The following is a 21,090-nucleotide window of genomic DNA, read 5'->3' as shown; positions in this document are numbered from 1 at the left end:
AATTCTTATCTAGCATGAGCCCTAGATACTTAACTTCATCTGACCAATTTATTGGAACCCCTCTCATCGTGACAACATGTCTACTTGAAGGTTTCAAATAAAGAGCTTTTGGTTTATGTGGGAATATTATTAGTTGAGTTTTGGAAGCATTAGGAGAAATCTTCCATTTTTTCAAGTATGAAGAAAAAATATCCAAACTTTTTTGCAATCGACTACGGATGACACGCAGGCTTCGTCCTTTGGCGGAGAGGCCTGTGTCATCCGCAAACAAAGATTTTTGACATCCCTGAGGTAGCTCAGGTAAGTCAGATGTGAAAATATTGTATAATATTGGTCCCAAAATGCTGCCTTGAGGAACACCAGCTCTTACAGGAAGTCTTTCAGATCTGGAGTTCTGATAATTAACCTGAAGTGTACGATTTGACAGATAACTTTGAATTATTCTAACAATGTATGTTGGAAAATTAAAGTTTTTTAATTTTACAATCAAACCTTCATGCCAAACACTGTCGAATGCTTTTTCTATGTCTAGAAGAGCAAGACCAGTAGAATAGCCTTCAGATTTGTTGGAACGGATCAAATTTGTTACACGTAAAAGTTGATGAGTGGTCGAATGTCCATGGCGGAATCCGAACTGTTCATTGGCAAAAATTGAATTTTCGTTGATATGGGCCATCATTCTGTTCAAAATAACCTTTTCAAAAAGTTTACTGATGGAGGAAAGCAAACTGATTGGACGATAGCTAGAAGCTTCTGCAGGATTTTTGTCTGGTTTTAAAATTGGAACAACCTTAGCATTTTTCCATTTGTCAGGAAAATATGCTAATTGAAAACATTTGTTAAATATATCAACTAAAAATGATAAGCTACTTTCTGGAAGTTTCTTGATGAGGATGTAGAAAATTCCATCATCGCCAGGAGCTTTCATATTTTTGAATTTTTTAATAATAGTTCTCACTTCTTCCAAATCAGTCTCCCAGGCATTTTCGAAAACGTTCTCTTGATTGAGAATATTTTCGAACTCCTGAGTAACTTCATTTTCAATTGGACTAGTAAGTCCTAAATTAAAATTGTGCGCACTTTCAAACTGCATAGCAAGTTTTTGAGCTTTTTCGCAATTAGTTAGTAATAATTTGTTTTCCTCTTTCAATGCCGGTATTGGCTTCTGAGGTTTTTTTTAAGATTTTATATAATTTCCAGAAGGGCTTAGAGACAGGGTCCAATTGAGAAATTTTTTTTTCAAAATTTTTGTTTCTTAATTGAGCAAAACGTTTCTTGATTTCTTTCTGCAAATCCTGCCATATAATTTTCATAGCAGGATCGCGAGTGCGTTGAAATTGCCTTCTCCTCACGTTTTTAAGACGGATCAAGAGTTTAAGATCATCGTCTATAATCACGGATTCAAATTTTACTTCACATTTTGGAATTGCAATGCTCCGGGCTTCAACAATGGAATTTGTTAAAGTTTCAAGAGCATTGTCAATATCAAGTTTAGTTTCTAAAGAAATGTTAACATCAAGATTGGAGTCAACATACGTTTTATATATATTCCAGTCGGCTCGTAAATAATTGAAAGTGGAGCTGATAGGATTGAGAATCGCTTCTTGGGATATTTGAAATGTAACAGGGACATGATCAGAATCAAAATCAGCATGAGTAATCAGTTGGCTACAAAGATGACTAGAGTCGGTTAAGACCAAATCAATCGTAGATGGATTTCTAGAAGAGGAAAAACATGTGGGGCTATCAGGGTATTGAATTGAGAAATATCCTGAAGAGCACTCATCAAATAAAATTCTGCCGTTGGAATTACTTTGAGAATTATTCCATGACCGATGTTTGGCATTAAAGTCACCAATGACAAAAAATTTTGACTTATTGCGAGTCAATTTACGCAAGTCAGTTTGGAGCAAATTAACTTGCTGCCCAGAGCATTGAAAAGGCAAATAGGCAGCTATGAAAGTATATTTACCAAACTGTGTTTCAACAGAAACACCTAAAGTTTCAAAAACTTTAGTTTCAAATGATGAAAACAGTTGATGTTTTATACGCCTATGAATGATGATTGCAACTCCCCCACATGCCCCATCAAGTCGATCATTACGATAAACAAAAAAGTTAGGATCTCTTTTGAGTTTAGATCCAGGTTTTAAATACGTTTCGGTAATAACTGCTATATGCACGTTATTAACCGTAAGAAAATTAAACAGCTCGTCCTCTTTACCATTCAGAGAACGAGCATTCCAATTTAAAATATTTAAATTATTATTTGGATCCATTAGAAAAACGTAATCCAATAACAATTTGATTTGTAAATTTTACACCTACTTGGACTGCTTCAGTCATAGTGGTGGCTTTGAACATTGCATCAATCATTAGATTCAATTGTTCAGTTAGAAAATTAAAATCAGAGGCAGACATGTCATGTGATTTCCCATTGGAATTTCCGGTAGACGAAGAAGCGGAGTTACCTGTGGCGGTAGGGTTTTTTCCATTTGATTTCAAACAAGTAGAATGGGTACCCATGGATCGAACAGGGGAGAAGTTCGAATTTCCTGCTACGATATCGGCAAAGGATTTACCGTGGGTAGATACATTCGAAATTGAAAGATTCGAACAACTACCAGACGGATTAAAATTAGTTTGTGAATGAGCATGATTATGATCTTCCTGATGGGTATGATTCATGATCAAGCGATCGTTAACTGAAAAATGAGCATTGTTCGATACTCTACCAGGCAAATTCCGGAAACGACCGTTATCGTAACGGATATTATCTTTCATCTGCCTGGCACGAGCCTCAATGACCTTTTTGCGTGAAGGACAATTCCAAAAATTGGACTTATGGTTAGCCCCGCAATTACAACATATGAATTTGGTGGTATCTTCTTTCACTGGACAGACGTCTTTGGCGTGAGAAGAACCTCCGCAAATCATGCATTTAGCATCCATGCGACAATTTTTTGTACCATGACCCCACTTTTGGCACCGACGGCACTGAGTGGGGTTCTGGTAATTTCCTCCAGGTTTCTGGAAATGTTCCCATGTCACACGGACATCAAACAAAAGTTTTGCTTTTTCTAAAGCTTTAATATTATTTAGTTCTTTTTTGTTAAAGTGAACTAAATAAAATTCTTGAGAAAGCCCTTTCCGAACAATGCCAGATTGGGTTCTCTTTTTCATAATGATTACTTGGACTGGGGAAAATCCAAGTAAATCATTTATTCCATTTTTGATCTCTTCAGGTGATTTATAGTCACTTGAGAGACCTTTCAAGACAACTTTGAACAAACGTTCAGTTTTGTCGTCATAAGTAAAAAATTTGTGCTTCTTCTCTTCAAGATATCTGAGAAGAAGTTCACGTTTTTTAAGAGTTTCCGGCAAAACGCGACAGTCTCCTTTCTTTGCGATTTGGAAGGAAACCTTGATTCCCCTAATGGAGTTCAAGATCTCCTGCCTAAATCCCCCAAATTCGGAACAACTGACCACGATAGGCGGCACTCTTTGCTTCCTCACTTGAATCAAAGAGCCTGGGCTAGAGGCTGCTTCGATTTGGTGTTCGGAAAATTTGTCTAGAGCATCGAACTGATTGCTCATTTCAATACAATTATTCATTTCACCCTTGGAAGAAAGTTCGCATTCCGGAGAAACGTCCTTTCTTCCATTCTTGCCACGTTTAGTGACAGTTTTAAATCCCACTTTTTTGGAAGGAAGTTGTGAATTCAGAGATTCACCCTTCCTTTTGTTTGTTGTTGATACCATGTTTAATTAATAAACGAAAGAAGACGTGACCTTCGAAAGGTTTTTTCCCAAGACGGTGTCCAAGAAGGATTACCACCGCTAGCTTTCGCCAACGGGTCCAACGAAAAATCGAAGGCACGGGTCCAAACAAGGATCGTAAAGGGATCAATAGTAGAAAAAATAGTACTGAAAAGTACTGTTTTAGTAGCACTAAAAAGTACCGTTTTTAATTTTAGCACTGAAAAGTACTGTTTTATTGCTTTAGGTAGTTTTTAAGAAAACTTCCAAGAGCAGAGAGAATTCGTGTACGCACAGCACGAAGGTACGATGCGCACTGAGGATTTTATTCATAATTTCTTACACCGTGCTGCATCAATACCCGGACGCCTAAGGTGATACAGTAGTATTGGTTCATGATTTAGTATAAAACGATAACTGTGGGTGGAACTTGATAATTTACACATAATTTACAATGAATTTTATGAGAATATTGTGAAAAGTGTATTTGTTCTTTACCATGTCGTGTTCACATATCCGGACACTTGAATCAAAATCCGGACATCGATGTATCGAAATCCGGACACTCAAATCAATACAGCTGTATTTCATATAAAACCATAAAAAAATGAAACTTACCTTGATATTACAAGACATAAATTAAAATATTTGGGATAAATGTTGCTGCTCATTAGTTAAAGGCTCCTGGAACAGCTTTATACACTGTTTTTGAAGACTTCAAGAGATAATATGATGTGCGCATCGTTACCCCATTAATAACCCATAATTTGCACTCATTTGTAGTTTTCATTTTTCAGAATCATAATAATATTTATTTTACACATTTCTTCATGCTTTTTCAGTAATTATAATGCTGTTATCCTTTGAACCGATGTTTTTGATTCGATTCAATACGAATTCGAATCAAAACTTAAAATTAAAACCAAATGCATTTTAGTTCCATTTAATCATGTTTCAATAACATCAGTTTTGAAATTCAATAAAACAGTTTTACCATTGCAATTCTAGTTAAAAATCAAGTTTCTTTTTCATCAGCCCATTAAGAAATATTCATAGATTTCAATAACATCAATCGAATCATAAAATCAAATGTAGAACCTCGATTCACCCGATTTCAGATACCCAAGCCTCAATTCAAAAAAAAAAAAAAAAACGATGAGACAGAATGAAAACATCGATTTTCGGAAAATCGATTCAAAATCGCCCAACGCTAGAATTGGCAAACAATTCAGAATTGACTGTTAGACGATAAACTTGCGACAATCGATGCGCCACCATATTTCATATAACGGAGGGTATTAGAACTAACTTGGAGGTGATGATTTGGAGGTTATTTGGCAATTTGGAGGTTAAAATCTCCTCCAAACACTAGCGATTTTGCGGTGGGATGTTGACGTTTGATGACGAATAAGGATTTTTCATTTTATTGAGTTGCCACCTCGTGCACGTTATATATATATATATATATATATATATATATATATATATATATATATATATATATATATATATATATATACACACAGATTTCAGTAAGTTGATCGAAAGTATTTATCATTTAATGACTCTCCATGGTATTAACTCCAATTTGTCCAAAATGTCGAAGGTGACTGTTATGCAGTTATGGGCAGTTTTAGCTTGTTGCGAAATACATATTATAAAATATTCAATTGGCAAAGAAAGTTCACAGTTATTAATGAAGGGAACGCTCATAGAATATATCGCTGCAGATCAAGCTCTGTCCCAGTTTGGACGTAACACTCGATGAAAATTACTTGATAAAAGTAGGGAAAATTTATTTGCAAAATATTAAATGCTCTTATCCAATGACCTATTACTGCAACATAATGCAAAAATTGCCTGTATACGAGAGCAGATTATTTTTAGTTTAAAATGTCTAACGCAAAAAAAATCTTCCCATAGCATAACTCAAATGAACAACACATTAAAAAAAAAATTGTGTGCTATACTTTTGAAAGATTCAATATAAATTTTAATTTTGGAAGTGTACGTCGAAAACACCGTCTATTATCAAAAATGGGAAAAAATGTGATTGAAATATTTCTCCACCATACCTCGAAAGGAGATAATGTGTTTGCAAAAATAAATATGTTGAATATTGGCAGCTTCTAAAGTAATTATCATTCTTACAGCACGTCTTGTAAGAATTAATAATACAGTAAAATATAAATATGGTTAACATTTTAGTTGACTAAATAATAAAATTTTTTGGGGACGGACCTGGTGTAGTGGTTAGAACACTCGCCTCTCACGCCGAGGACCTGGGATCGAATCCCATCCCCGACATAGTCACTTATGACGCAAAAAGTTATAGTGACGACTTCCTTCGGAAGGGAAGTAAAGCCGTTGGTCCCGAGATGAACTAGCCTAGGGCTAAAAATCTCGTTAATAAAGTCAAACCAACCAACCAACCAATAAAATTTAGAACAGTATATATATAAAGAACAGTCTATTTTTAAAAGAAGCCAAATTTATGATTAAAACAATAGAAGATTGGACGCCAACAATTATTGCGGCATAATAAAACGAAAAGACATCAGAAATTGTGTTCATAATCATCGGCTCCCCGAATGTCAGTTCCACGACTGATCGGTTTCCCCGAAAAGTAGTGCAATAGTAAAGGAGAAAGAATGATAAGCAATCAAAAGAAGGAGGTATTCTGTGATTCTCGGCTATACACTTGGTGTCAAAAATGCTGTGGACGGTAAAACTCGAAAGAACCGCCAATTAACACTTCAGTCGTCGCGCTGTTGTATTTTGTACAACACTGTTGAAAAAACCTCGCTCTTCGTTCACAACAGCAGCGAGGTGGTTCTGAAGGTCTCAAACCGCGCGACGACTGGAAGGTTAAATAAAGAAGGGTGCATATTAGATGGTTGGTCCGTTCACCACCATGGAATGTTTAAAGTTACGATAGTTATGAGTGCCAAAAACTTTTCGGGGAGTGGGTTAATCGGGGAAACGGGATATTCAGGGAACTGGTCTACCATTGAGTGGCAACTGCGGGCGGTCCATTATGCTCATGCTCATACTCAAAAGTCGACTTTTGTTAACATTTGTGATTATTCTTAGGAATTTCCGTTATTTTGATGCCTTTTTTATTTCAACTATTTTGTACAGTATTAGTCTAGCGATGAACAGAAACTCTATCGCCATTCCATTGATAAATTGAAAAAAAAAAATTATATATATATAATATATATTTTTTAATATATATCAATATTTTGATATGAACGATATGAATCAAACACTTCTCTGTTAAAAACAATCAATTTTAGAAGGTTACCAAATACAACGATTATTAGAAATTGTCTGAACAACTTGAAAATCTATTTTTGTATTAAAAAAAAGCCATTTAATCAAAATTGAAGTTTTTTGAAGCAATAGTTAGTAAGATACTAAAAACAATATATTTGAACCTATTTTCAAAAAGAAATTTGAAATTGATGGGCGACAGAAATAAGCAATCTTTTAAGGTTTAAAGTACATGCTGACGGCAGTTCTAATAAACCTATGATACAAAAGAGTTGTGTTGTGTCCGTGTGAGTCGGTCTGTTTGATGTACGTTCCTCGTAGCTGTTGAATTTCTAGTTGAAATTATATCGAAAAATTCTCAAAAGTGTTGTAAAGTAAGGACTGTCGCTGTGAATCGGTATATTGATCACTAGAAATCTTATCCAACGCTGTTCGTCGAGAAATAACGGAATCAAGTTGCAGTAGTTCTGAAATCTAAAGTCGATGCAATTATGTCCATCCTTGGTCCTAGTTCGACATGCTGTCAATCGGATTCTGCTCTACGTCACTCGACTCCTCATTCAACACCGCAACTAGAAAGTGGACGAACGAATCAGCACAGTGAAAAGCCTTTTGCCCCTGATGTTTCCCGGCAGTCACCCGATGAAGCAAATCCTGCTGATGAGAGCTTTGCCTTATTGTTGACCAATATCGATGGCAGCGTGTCTGAGGAAGATGTTCAGCAAATGGTTTCTCGATGTTTGGGTGCTTGCGATGATGACTGTAAAGAGGTTCGAAAACTAGTTCCAAGATGAGTTGACTGCAACAATTTGGATTATGTTTCGTTCAAAGTTGTTCTCAATAAAAAATGGAAGTTGACCGCATTGACGCCTTCAGTATGGCCAGAACACGTTAAATTTAGGGAATTCATGAGAAGGCAGTGTACCTGGAAACCTGGCATTAAGTAACGTAGTTTAACTTTATTTATTTTTTTTTTTAATTTCTTTATTAGTATCATTTCAAACATTACATTCATTATTTCTTACATCTAGGTGTTCTGTGTTATTAGACAACACTATCATCCTAATTTGGTAAAACAAATCTAAGATTTTATTAACATTTTGTTAACAACATATTACATTTCATTTGCCGTAGCAGTTCAGATTTTTTACAGGTGAGTTGATTTCACCTGCTTATAAGAGAAAAAAAAACGCTTTGAATATACTTAACCTAACTTAACCTAAACATATAACGCATTAATCGTGGCAATAGAAGATTGTAACGATTTTTGCCTGAAATTATTGATTATTTTATTTGACATTTGTTCCAATGTTTCAACATTGGATATTCTATGTAACTCATTGGTACTATACCAGGGAGGAAGCCTCAGAATCATTTTCAAAATTTTATTTTGAATTCTCTGCAAAGCTTTCTTCCTGGTATTACAACAGCTAGTCCATATTGGTACAGCATACAACATGGCTGGCCTGAAAATTTGTTTGAATATCAAAAGCTTGTTCTTAAGACAAAGTTTTGATTTTCTATTAATAAGGGGATAGAGACATTTTACATATTTGTTACATTTGGCTTGAATGCCCTCAATGTGATTTTTGAAAGTTAAATTCTTATCTAGCATGAGCCCTAGATACTTAACTTCATCTGACCAATTTATTGGAACCCCTCTCATCGTGACAACATGTCTACTTGAAGGTTTCAAATAAAGAGCTTTTGGTTTATGTGGGAATATTATTAGTTGAGTTTTGGAAGCATTAGGAGAAATCTTCCATTTTTGCAAGTATGAAGAAAAAATATCCAAACTTTTTTGCAATCGACTACAGATGACACGCAGGCTTCGTCCTTTGGCGGAGAGGCCTGTGTCATCCGCAAACAAAGATTTTTGACATCCCTGAGGTAACTCAGGTAAGTCAGATGTGAAAATGTTGTATAATATTGGGCCCAAAATGCTGCCTTGAGGAACACCAGCTCTTACAGGAAGTCTTTCAGATCTGGAGTTCTGATAATTAACCTGAAGTGTACGATTTGACAGATAACTTTGAATTATTCTAACAATGTATGTTGGAAAATTAAAGTTTTTTAATTTTACGATCAAACCTTCATGCCAAACACTGTCGAATGCTTTTTCTATGTCTAGAAGAGATGGGATCATTGAGCAAATGGTCTCATCTTATCATGCTAGCTGTCCTATTCTAGAAGAGCAAGACCAGTAGAATAGCCTTCAGAGTTATTACACGTAAAAGTTGATGAATGGTCGAATGTCCATGGCGGAATCCGAACTGTTCATTGGCAAAAATTGAATTTTCGTTGATATGGGCCATCATTCTGTTCAAAATAACCTTTTCAAAAAGTTTGCTGATGGAGGAAAGCAAACTAATTGGACGATAGCAAGAAGCTTCTGCAGGATTTTTGTCTGGTTTTAAAATTGGAACAACCTTAGCATTTTTCCATTTGTCAGGAAAATATGCTAATTGAAAACATTTGTTAAATATATCAACTAAAAATGATAAGCTACTTTCTGGAAGTTTCTTGATGAGGATGTAGAAAATTCCATCATCGCCAGGAGCTTTCATATTTTTGAATTTTTTAATAATAGTTCTCACTTCTTCCAAATCAGTCTCCCAGGCATTTTCGAAAACGTTCTCTTGATTGAGAATATTTTCGAACTCCTGAGTAACTTCATTTTCAATTGGACTGGTAAGTCCTAAATTAAAATTGTGCGCACTTTCAAACTGCATAGCAAGTTTTTGAGCTTTTTAGCAATTAGTTAGTAATAATTTGTTTTCCTCTTTCAATGCCGGTATTGGCTTCTGAGGTTTTTTCAAGATTTTAGATAACTTCCAAAAGGGCTTAGAGCCGGGGTCCAATTGAGAAATTTTATTTTCAAAATGTTTGTTTCTTAATTGAGCAAAACGTTTCTTGATTTCTTTCTGCAAATCCTGCCATATAATTTTCATAGCAGGATCGCGAGTGCGTTGAAATTGCCTTCTCCTCACGTTTTTAAGACGGATCAAGAGTTTAAGATCATCGTCTATAATCACGGATTCAAATTTTACTTCACATTTTGGAATTGCAATGTTTCTGGCTTCAACAATGGAATTTGTTAAAGTTTCAAGAGCATTGTCAATATCAAGTTTAGTTTCTAAAGAAATGTTAACATCAAGATTAGAGTCAACATACGTTTTATATATATTCCAGTCGGCTCGTAAATAATTGAAAGTGGAGCTGATAGGATTGAGAATCGCTTCTTGGGATATTTGAAATGTAACAGGGACATGATCAGAATCAAAATCAGCATGAGTAATCAGTTGGCTACAAAGATGACTAGAGTCGGTTAAGACCAAATCAATCGTAGATGGATTTCTAGAAGAGGAAAAACATGTGGGGCTATCAGGGTATTGAATTGAGAAATATCCTGGAGCACTCATCAAATAAAATTCTGCCGTTGGAATTACTTTGAGAATTATTCCATGACCGATGTTTGGCATTAAAGTCACCAATGACAAAAAATTTTGACTTATTGCGAGTCAATTTACGCAAGTCAGTTTGGAGCAAATTAACTTGCTGCCCAGAGCATTGAAAAGGCAAATAGGCAGCTATGAAAGTATATTTACCAAACTGTGTTTCAACAGAAACACCTAATGTTTCAAAAACTTTAGTTTCAAATGATGAAAACAGTTGATGTTTTATACGCCTATGAATGATGATTGCAACTCCCCCACATGCCCCATCAAGTCGATCATTACGATAAACAAAAAAGTTAGGATCTCTTTAGAGTTTAGATCCAGGTTTTAAATACGTTTCGGTCGTTATTAACCGAAAGAAAATTAAACAGCTCGTCCTCTTTACCATTCAGAGAACGAGCATTCCAATTTAAAATATTTAAATTATTATTTGGATCCATTAGAAAAACGTAATCCAATAACAATTTGATTAGTAAATTTTACACCTACTTGGACTGCTTCAGTCATAGTGGTGGCTTTGAACATTGCATCAATCATTAGATTCAATTGTTCAGTTAGAAAATTAAAATCAGAGGCAGACATGTCATGTGATTTCCCATTGGAATTTCCGGTAGACGAAGAAGCGGAGTTACCTGTGGCGGTAGTGTTTTTTCCATTTGATTTGAAACAAGTAGAATTGGTACCCATGGATCGAACAGGGGAGGAGTTCGAATTTCCCGCTACGATATCGGCAAAGGATTTACCGTGGGTAGATACATTCGAAATTGAAAGATTCGAACGGCTACCCGACGGATTAAAATTTGTTTGTGAATGAGCATGATTATGATCTTCCTGGTGGGTATGATTCCTAATCAAGCGATCGTTAACTGAAAAATGAGCATTGTTCGATACTCTACCAGGCAAATTCCGGAAACGACCGTTATCGTAACGGATATTATCCTTCATCTGCTTGGCACGAGCCTCAACGACTCTTTTGCGTGAAATGCATTCCCAAAAGTTAGCTTTGTGAGGGCCCTTGCAATTGGCGCATTGAAATTTTCTGGTATCTTCTTTCACAGGACAGTCGTCCTTAGTGTGAGAAGAACCTCCGCAAATCATGCATTTAGCATCCATGCGACAATTTTTTGTACCATGACCCCACTTTTGGCACCGACGGCACTGAGTGGGGTTCTGGTAATTTCCTCCAGGTTTCTGGAAATGTTCCCATGTCACACGGACATCGAACATAAGTTTAGCTTTTTCTAAAGCTTTAATATTATTTAGTTCTTTTTTGTTAAAGTGAACTAAATAAAATTCTTGAGAAAGCCCTTTCCGAACAATGCCAGATTGGGTTCTCTTTTTCATAATGATTACTTGAACAGGGGAAAATCCAAGTAAATCATTTATTCCATTTTTGATCTCTTCAGGTGATTTATAGTCACTTGAGAGACCTTTCAAGACAACTTTGAACAAACGTTCAGTTTTGTCGTCATAAGTAAAAAATTTGTGCTTCTTTTCTTCAAGATGTTTGAGAAGAAGTTCACGATCTTTAAGAGTTTCCGGCAAAACGCGACAGTCTCCTTTCTTTGCGATTTGGAAGGAAACCTTGATTCCCCTAATGGAGTTCAAGATCTCCTGCCTAAATCCCCCAAATTCGGAACAACTGACCACGATAGGCGGCACTCTTTGCTTCCTCACTTGAATCAAAGAGCCTGGGCTAGAGGCTGCTTCGATTTGGTGTTCGGAAAATTTGTCTAGAGCATCGAACTGATTGCTCATTTCGATACAATTATTCATTTCACCCTTGGAAGAAAGTTCGCATTCCGGGGAAGCGTCCTTTCTTCCATTCTTGCCACGTGTAGTGACAGTTTTAAAACCCACTTTTTTGGAAGGAAGTTGTGAATTCAGAGATTCACCCTTCCTTTTGTTAGTTGTTGATACCATGTTTAGTTAATAAACGAGAAAGACGTGACCTTCGAGAGGTTTTTTCCCTAGACGGTGTCCAAGAAGGATTACCACCGCTAGCTTTCGCCAACGGGTCCAACGAAAAATCGAAGGCACGGGTCCAAACAAGGATCGTAAAGGGATCAATAGTAGAAAAAATAGTACTGAAAAGTACTGTTTAAGTAGCACTGAAAAGTACCGTTTTTAATTTTAGCACTGAAAAGTACTGTTTTTGTAGCACTGAAAAGTACTGTTTTATTGCTTTAGGTAGTTTTTAAGAAAACTTCCAAGAGCAGAGAGAATTCGTGTACGCACAGCACGAAGGTACGATGCGCACTGAGTTTAACTTTATAAGGAACATCATTGTTAGGTGTTTGTCTTGTTGTGTTTGATTTGAAATGGATTGTTTCAGATGTAGTTCGATTATTTGTTGATGACATTTGTGTATTTTGAATATGATGTTATTTGTTGTATATCGCACGTACCTATGTATTTTAGATTTAAGAACAATTCAATTAGACAAATCAGTCCGATGAATTATACCAATAAATAAATAAATAAACAAAAAATAACCTCTGCCATCACAATATGGCTAAGGACTGTTCATTTTATAAAGTGGACACCTTGTGCATGCTGTATCTTTCTTATTAATCAATGAAATTTCAATCGGTTTTTTGCACATCGTTCGACTTGTATTGTACAATGTTGTGATAATAAAAATTCTCCAAAATAATTAAATTTCACACGAATATGGAACAACGATTGGATCGGTCGATTTTTTGAGGTTATCAAAATCAATGATTGTAAGAAATTGGCTGGAAAATTCGATAATTTATATTTTCTATTTTCAAAAAAGGCTTGTTCTTTGAAAGCATCATCAATCAGAAGCCTGATGGAAAAAATCAAGTTATTTTTGGAGCAACAGTTTTACAGATATAGGGGGAGATCCCCCAGTGCCGGACAGCACCCAATACCGGACAAAGTCGAAACATTGAGAAATCATGGTCCAATCAAGATGGTGTATTAGTAGAAAAGAAAGCTGTTATGTAGACTAATGTTTGCGTAGAATAACACATCCTTGAAATATGCATCCCTTTTTAAAAAAGTAGAAAAGTTTGAAAATCTTTAAAAAATTGACGTATCTTCTTAATTTTGAGCCTATTTAGTAATTATTTTGAACACGAAAAAATACTTTGGATCCCGCAAGCATGATCGAACACAATCCTAATTTGATAGTATGAATGTATTTTGTACCACAATTGAAGTAAATATGGACAACTTACAATTTTGGTTAAGCACCTCCTGTCCCTCAGTTTCGGACAGCTTGATTTGTTATATGATATCTTTGTAATTACTGCATCAGTGTCTCAAAATACTTTCATTTTTCATGGGTTCCGTCGACCATGGTATCAAACATGCAATAAAATTAAGAAGAATGAACATTCATAACAGCATCGTAAAATGTGCTATTTTTCATCATATATGAAAGAGGTTTTTGATAGGCATCTTGCAAACTAAGAAAAACTCAAATTATGTTTGTAAATGTTGCAAATGCATTGAATTGAAACTATTTCTATAGTATAGACATTCAATGATGTTCAAATTTACAGAATTCGAGGCATTTCCAGATCGTGTCCGGTATTGGGTGCCACCTTTCAAGATCGATCAATTTGGTACTAAAATACATCTTCAAAACTCAATGTCAAAATTCATATTTATATTTTCAAATTTATTTTTGTACACTATAAAAATGATAATATTTATCATAAATGGGTAACACGAGCCCATCAAATCACTATTTTTCGAATTATGAATTTAGTGGCTTGAGTGTCCGGTACTGGGGGATCTCCCCCTAATAAAATCAATTTTCTTGTATATTTTTAAAGAAATTTTTTTTTATTTGATGGGAATTGATATGAGTAGAATTTTTTGTGTAAAAGTACGTCCTGACGGAAGTCCTAATATAGTATTAATATGAAAAATAACTTACGCCTTCATAGAGTTACTTAGTAAGTCCCCACGTCACATTCAAAGCACAACAGAAACACAATTGCTTTATTCTTAGAAGACCTATCAAAGTACATTGACAATCATCGAAATTGGCAACACTGCTGTAATAAAATCGATTTTATTTTCCACATATTATTTTCATAATATGTTATTCTGAGATTACCAATTGAAAAATTCGGAGAAAACTGTTTACAATTTGCTGTAGATCGATAAATATGCGTACATGATTTTAAAAGTATGAGACTTTTTAGTAAAACTACCATAAACAGTAAAATTTATACTTCAGACTGTGGTTTAATCTCACGATTTAGCTTTCGTTTATACTAATATAGTTTTTTTAGTAATCCAAACTAGTTTTGAACACGCTTTTTACTTTTCTCTTTTGCTGGGAGTGAAAGGATGGTGTATCAGCAAATTTTGCCATAAATGGGTAAATCACTAAAGTTACCTAATGTCATAGAATGGTGGAATATAATTGATATTTTTAAAGCTTTACCTTTAGTAGAATAGTAAAGGATACAAACATACAATTTGTTCATAAAAATAAGGATTTTTGTTTTGCGAAAAACAATGTTAAACTTTGACGGACAGCTTTTTTTAAGAGTTTTTGAAAAAACTATTTAGCTCTTCAACCAAAAGCATTTTCAAAGATTTAATATTTTCATAGCATTTTAGAATAATAGGTCAACGATACACAGAAAACCGATTACGATTTTATCAATAAATAAAAAAGATATAGCATAAACAAAGTGTCCACTTTATAAAATGAACAGTCCTTACTCTGGTCTCCATGTTATAATTAGAGCACAACAGAGAAAAAGGAAGTAATAGGAAAGAACGATAAAGACTTGTTGTAGACCGATAAACATGGGTACACGTTTGCCAAAGCGTTAGATTTTATAATGAATCTTTCAAATTTTCAAAACCTATAACGTGTTATGAGCTTAAAGCTCACTATCACATTATTTATTTAATATTTCAAACAGTTTTTTTACACTCTTTGCACTTTTTTTTATTGCTGAACACAAAATAATGTTACAGATGACTCTCCACATCACGATATTGATAGGGAGAGATCGAGACAAAGAACACTTTTCTAATAAATACTAGATTGAAAATCACTCCGTTACCAGGAAAATTATAAACAAACGGACGTCATTTCGTGATCGCAAAAAATCCGGTCTATAGTAACCCTTGATAATGGGCATATCAACATACGGAGAGACAATCGGGAGTGAAAATCACATCGCGATATGGAGAGTAAGGTTTGTAGAATGAAGGGACCGAGGAAATCATCGGCATAGGGAGAGATGTAGAACATCGAGATGTGGAGAGTCGACTGTATTTCAACCAAAGAAAGTTTGATCTTCTTATTCAAAACATCATACAGATGTTATAAATAACCAAACAAATCAACATTGAACCAAATTCTGAAGCTTTTCTTCACTTAAACGTTTATTTAAAAGGCTCAAGCGCCACTAGGCACAACGGAGCCAAATTCAATTGATTTACTACAAATTCATAATTATTTGTTAGTAATCTATGTTAGATTTGGGGTACCGTAAAACTCGCGATTTGGCCAAGGTTAAGAATAACAAAAAAATGTATGGGAAGATAGGGTACGGTTTAACGTTGACGTTCAGCACAGTAGTGAGTAGCGTTGTTGCTGCAGGTCATCCGCAGAGTGAACATGACGACAACCTGTAATGGTACAAACAAACGTATTCAAAGGGGACAAGGTATACAAACGAAGCTAAAAAGGGAACGACTTGGACAATCAAAATAGCTAGAGTGGAAAATCGGACAATGACATCAATCACATAAATCGGATCTGGTTGTGTCGTATTTGGAACACATGATTGATGTCTCTGTATCCTGTACCACAACTGCAACGATTACTGCCTGAGAGCCCTATACCGTAGAGGTGCGATCCCAAAGATTAGTGGTTGGACATCACTGATTTGGAAGAAGTTAGAACTATTATTAAAAAAATCAAAAATATGAAAGCTCCTGGCGATGATGGAATTTTATACATTCTCATCAAGAAACTTCCAGAAATTTTCATTCTTAGTTGATATATTAACAAATGTTTTTAATTGGCATATTTTCCTGACAAATGGAAAAATGCTAAGGTTGTACCAATTTTAAAACCAGACATAAATCCTGCAGAAGCTTCTAGCTATCGTCCTATCAGTTTGCTTTCCTCTATCAGTAAGCTTTTTGAAAAGGTCATTACGAGCAGGATGAAATTTATGAGCGGCACTATGAATTTCGTTGTAAACACAAAATCCAGTAGAATCATTTGTGGTTGACCCGTCAGTGTAAAACATTCTGTCGCTGCTGATAAGACCGTACTTGTTGCTAAAATTTGTGGTATGTACTCCGAACGGAGCGAATCTGGAATTCCATGTCCTTTTGTAGATTAAAATCTACTCAGTTCTAATGCTATATTTCTTTAATGACAACTTAAAAAATTCACTGATTTTTTTTTGAAAATTCGTTCAAAAGGGCCCAATTTGAAAAACGGCCGTAAGTAATTGCCCAGACTTTAGCCATAGACAATGATGACTGAGTCCTTAAGTAAATGAAAAACGGAATTTAGTACTAGAGCGGTTCCACGCCGTTTCGCAAACCCGATTATTTTTGTATTTTTTGAATCGTCTGAAAATTTGCATACAGATTTTTTATGACCAAAAATGCCATTATGCACTTTCAGACCGCTATTTTGAACCTCGCCTTATTTTTGAGAAGGGCGTATCGGAAAATGCATGGCATATCTTTAAAAAACTGTAACTCGAAAACGGTTTGTCCGATCGATTTGAGATCTTCTACAAAGATGTAGGTATTGCTTAGGACTATATGAAGAAAAAAATGCACGGTAAAAAAAGTTACAGATTATTTTTTATTTCAAAAACAAAATTTTAAAATCGATTTTCTCCAGAAACGCAGTTTGGATTTTTTTTTATTTTTTGATATGTTTTAGAGGACAACTTATGTGATTTATTACACAATGTTTCAAAATGGAAGAATTATGGACAAAAAAGTTATGATTTTTAAAAAAATTACAGATTTTGAAAAAAAAAATCGAAATAGAGGAAAACAATAATTTTTTATGTGATTATTTGAAAGTACAGAAAAACTGCAATCGAAAAGTACTTAAGTAATTTTTTTCTAGGTTGCATCAATTTCGAGATATACTCATATTAGACAGTTTCACAAAAATCAAAATTTCTGGGATTCAACCAGTCACCCCCAAGTCCTAGTGGCAATACTAAAACAAACTACCAGACAAATTTTCAACCAATTTGGAGAAGATTAGGAGGTGCCTCAAGTCGAATTTGTGTTTTTTGGCTATTTTTTACATTCAAAAAATTCTAGCAAGAATTTGGAAAAATGAAAATCAGAATGAATACCACTAGTTGAACGTATTATTAGTACTTTACAACTTTTGAGAACACTGTATGCCGATTAGAGATGGTTTTGACCTCATAAAATTGATAAAAAAATAAAAAGATTAGTAGTACTGTTCCTTTTAATTCTACTATTGTATCCTTCGACAGATACGCGTATTTCAACCTCAACTGTAAAGCCGTCTTCAGTGTTGTGTACTTGACTTCACTTGGTTTGTGTTGTTGAAATCAAAATAAAATTTTCCGGAATGGAGAAACACGAAATATGTTTGAAAAGGGCCTATTTTTCTTTTTTGTTTGAAAATTTTATATAAGTATGAGTATATCTCGAAATTGATGCAACCTAGAAAAATTTTACTTAAGTACTCTTCCAATGCATTTTCTGTACTATCAAATAAACACATAAAAAAATATTTGTTTCCTTTATTTCGATTTTTTTCAAAATTTGTAATATTTTATAAAATTATAACTTTTTTGTCCATAATTCATCCATTATGAAACATTGTGCAATAAATCACATAAGTTGTCCCCTAAAACATGTCCAAAAATAATAAAAATCACAGATGCATTCTCATAGGAAATCGATTTTAATTTTTTTTATTAAAAAATCCGTCATTATTTTTTACCGTGTATATTTTTTTCCCAATAGTCCTAAACAATACCTACAACAACCGCAAAATATATCCAAGAATTAAAAACATCAATGTTGCGGTTTTTAAGAACTATTAGCTTCAAATTTTCATTTGAAAATATCGTTTATATTTTTTACCGTGCACTCTTTTTTCAATACTTAAGCATAAATGTTTTGATCAAACGATAAACGATTTAGCTACGATTCGCTTAATCAAAATATTTTTTTTCTGGAATGGAGAAACACTAAATATGCTTGAAAAGGGCCTATTTTTCTTTTTTTATTTGAAAATTTTATATAAATATGAGTATATCTCGAAATTGATGCAACCTAGAAAAAAATTACTTAAGTACTTTTCGATTGCAGTTTTTCTGTACTTTCAAATAATCACATAAAAAATTATTGTTTTCCTCTATTTCGATTTTTTTTTTCAAAATCTGTAATTTTTTAAAAAATCATAACTTTTTTGTCCATAATTCTTCCATTTTGAAACATTGTGTAATAAATCACATAAGTTGTCCTCTAAAACATATCAAAAAATAAAAAAAATCCAAACTGCGTTTCTGGAGAAAATCGATTTTAAAATTTTGTTTTTGAAATAAAAAATAATCTGTAACTTTTTTTACCGTGCATATTTTTCTTCATATAGTCCTAAGCAATACCTACAACTTTGTAGAAGATCTCAAATCGATCGGACAAACCGTTTTCGAGTTACAGTTTTTTAAAGATTTGCCATGCATTTTCCGATACGCCCTTCTCAAAAATAAGGCATGGTTCAAAATAGCGGTCTGAAAGTGCATGATGGCATTTTTGGTCATAAAGAATCTATATGCAAATTTTCAGACGATTCAAAAAATACAAAAATAATCGGGTTTGCGAAACGGCGTGGAACCGCTCTAGTACTAAATTCCGTTTTTCATTTACTTAAGGACTCAGTCATCATTGTCTATGGCTAAAGTCTGGGCAATTACTTACGGCCGTTTTTCAAATTGGGCCCTTTTGAACGAATTTTCAAAAAAAAAATCAGTGAATTTTTTAAGTTGTCATTAAAGAAATATAGCATTAGAACTGAGTAGATTTTAATCTACAAAAGGACATGGAATTCCAGATTCGCTCCGTTCGGAGTACATACCACAAATTTTAGCAACAAGTACGGTCTTATCAGCAGCGACAGAATGTTTTACACTGACGGGTCAACCACAAATGATTCTACTGGATTTTGTGTTTACAACGAAATTCATAGTGCCGCTCATAAATTTCAAAACCTGTGTTTAGTATACGTCGCAGAATTAGCGGCTATACACTATGCATTATAGAGCGAATTGTCTCTCTTCCTTCTGGTTGATATTTCATTTTTACGAGTAGCCTCAGCTCTATTGGGGCTATACGCTCAATGAGGCCGGAAAAGCAATCCTCGTATATTCTCTGCGAAATACGATCTTCATTGAGTGCTTTATCGAATAACACCATCACCTTGGTATGGATCCCTTCACATAGCTCGATACCGGGTAATAAGAAAGCGGACTCGCTCGCCAAGGTGGGCTAGGGAATGCGATATTTATGACCGTCCCCTTCAATGTATTTTTCGCAATTGCTCGTCAGCAAACCCTGCTCAGGTGGAAACAAAAATAGGTCAATATTTTTTTATTTTACAATCAAGCCTTCATGCCAAACACTATCTAATGCTTTTTCTATGTCTAGAAGAGCAAGACCAGTAGAAAAGCCTTCAGATTTGTTGGAACGAATCAAATTTATATTTTATATTTATATATATATATATATATATATATATATTAAAAAAAAAAACAAAGTTCTTCTCACTGGTTGTACGATCTTGCCGCGATGAGAGGGCTCTACCCATTAGCCGGGCTTAGCCCTGGGGACCAAAGGTACACCGTTGTGATAGAATCACATTTTTAATGCCACGTTTAGATTTACCGTGTACATCTCGGAAGTGATGCATCTCAACTAAATTTTATTTGAGTATTTTTCGATAGAAATTTTTCATATTTAAAAATATATAGTTATTTTCCTGTACTCAAAAAAACGCACCAAAAATATCGTTTTACATAAATTCGTTTTATTTTATTTTTTAATAATTTATTTTTTATCCAAAAATTTTCCGCTTTGAGGCATTGTGCAAGAAATTACAAACAATATGCTGCAAAACATATCCAAAAATTAAAAACATCAATTTTGCGGTTTTTAAGAACAACGAACTTATATATATATATATTATATTATATATATTTATATATTTTTTTACCGTGCATACTTTTTTAAATACTTTAGTATATAGGTTTTGATCAAACAATAAAGAATTCAGCTACGATTCACTCAATCAAAATAAAATATTTCTGGAATGGAGAAACACGAAATATGTTTGAAAAGGGCCTATTTTACTCGTTTATTTGAAAATTTTATATAAATATGAGTATATCTCGAAATTGATGCAACCTAGAAAAAATTTACTTAAGTACTTTTCGATTGCAGTTTTTCTGTACTTTCAAATAATCACATGAAAAATTATTGTTTTCCTCTATTTCGATTTTTTTTCAAAAGCTGTAATTTTTTAAAAAATCATAACTTTTTTGTCCATAATTCTTCCATTTTGAAACATTGT

At 34.2% G+C, this 21,090-nt stretch overlaps 1 protein-coding gene across 1 annotated transcript in view; it reads right to left on the bottom strand.

The window, feature by feature from the left end:
* LOC5564685 (follicle-stimulating hormone receptor) overlaps nucleotides 1-21,090 on the bottom strand; it is a 159,581-nt gene that overhangs the window by 68,840 nt on the left and 69,651 nt on the right. The window lies entirely within an intron of this gene.

Source organism: Aedes aegypti, chromosome 1, assembly GCF_002204515.2.
Source record: "Aedes aegypti strain LVP_AGWG chromosome 1, AaegL5.0 Primary Assembly, whole genome shotgun sequence".
NCBI lineage: Eukaryota > Metazoa > Arthropoda > Insecta > Diptera > Culicidae > Aedes > Aedes aegypti.
This window is presented reverse-complemented; position numbering and strand designations above follow the sequence as displayed.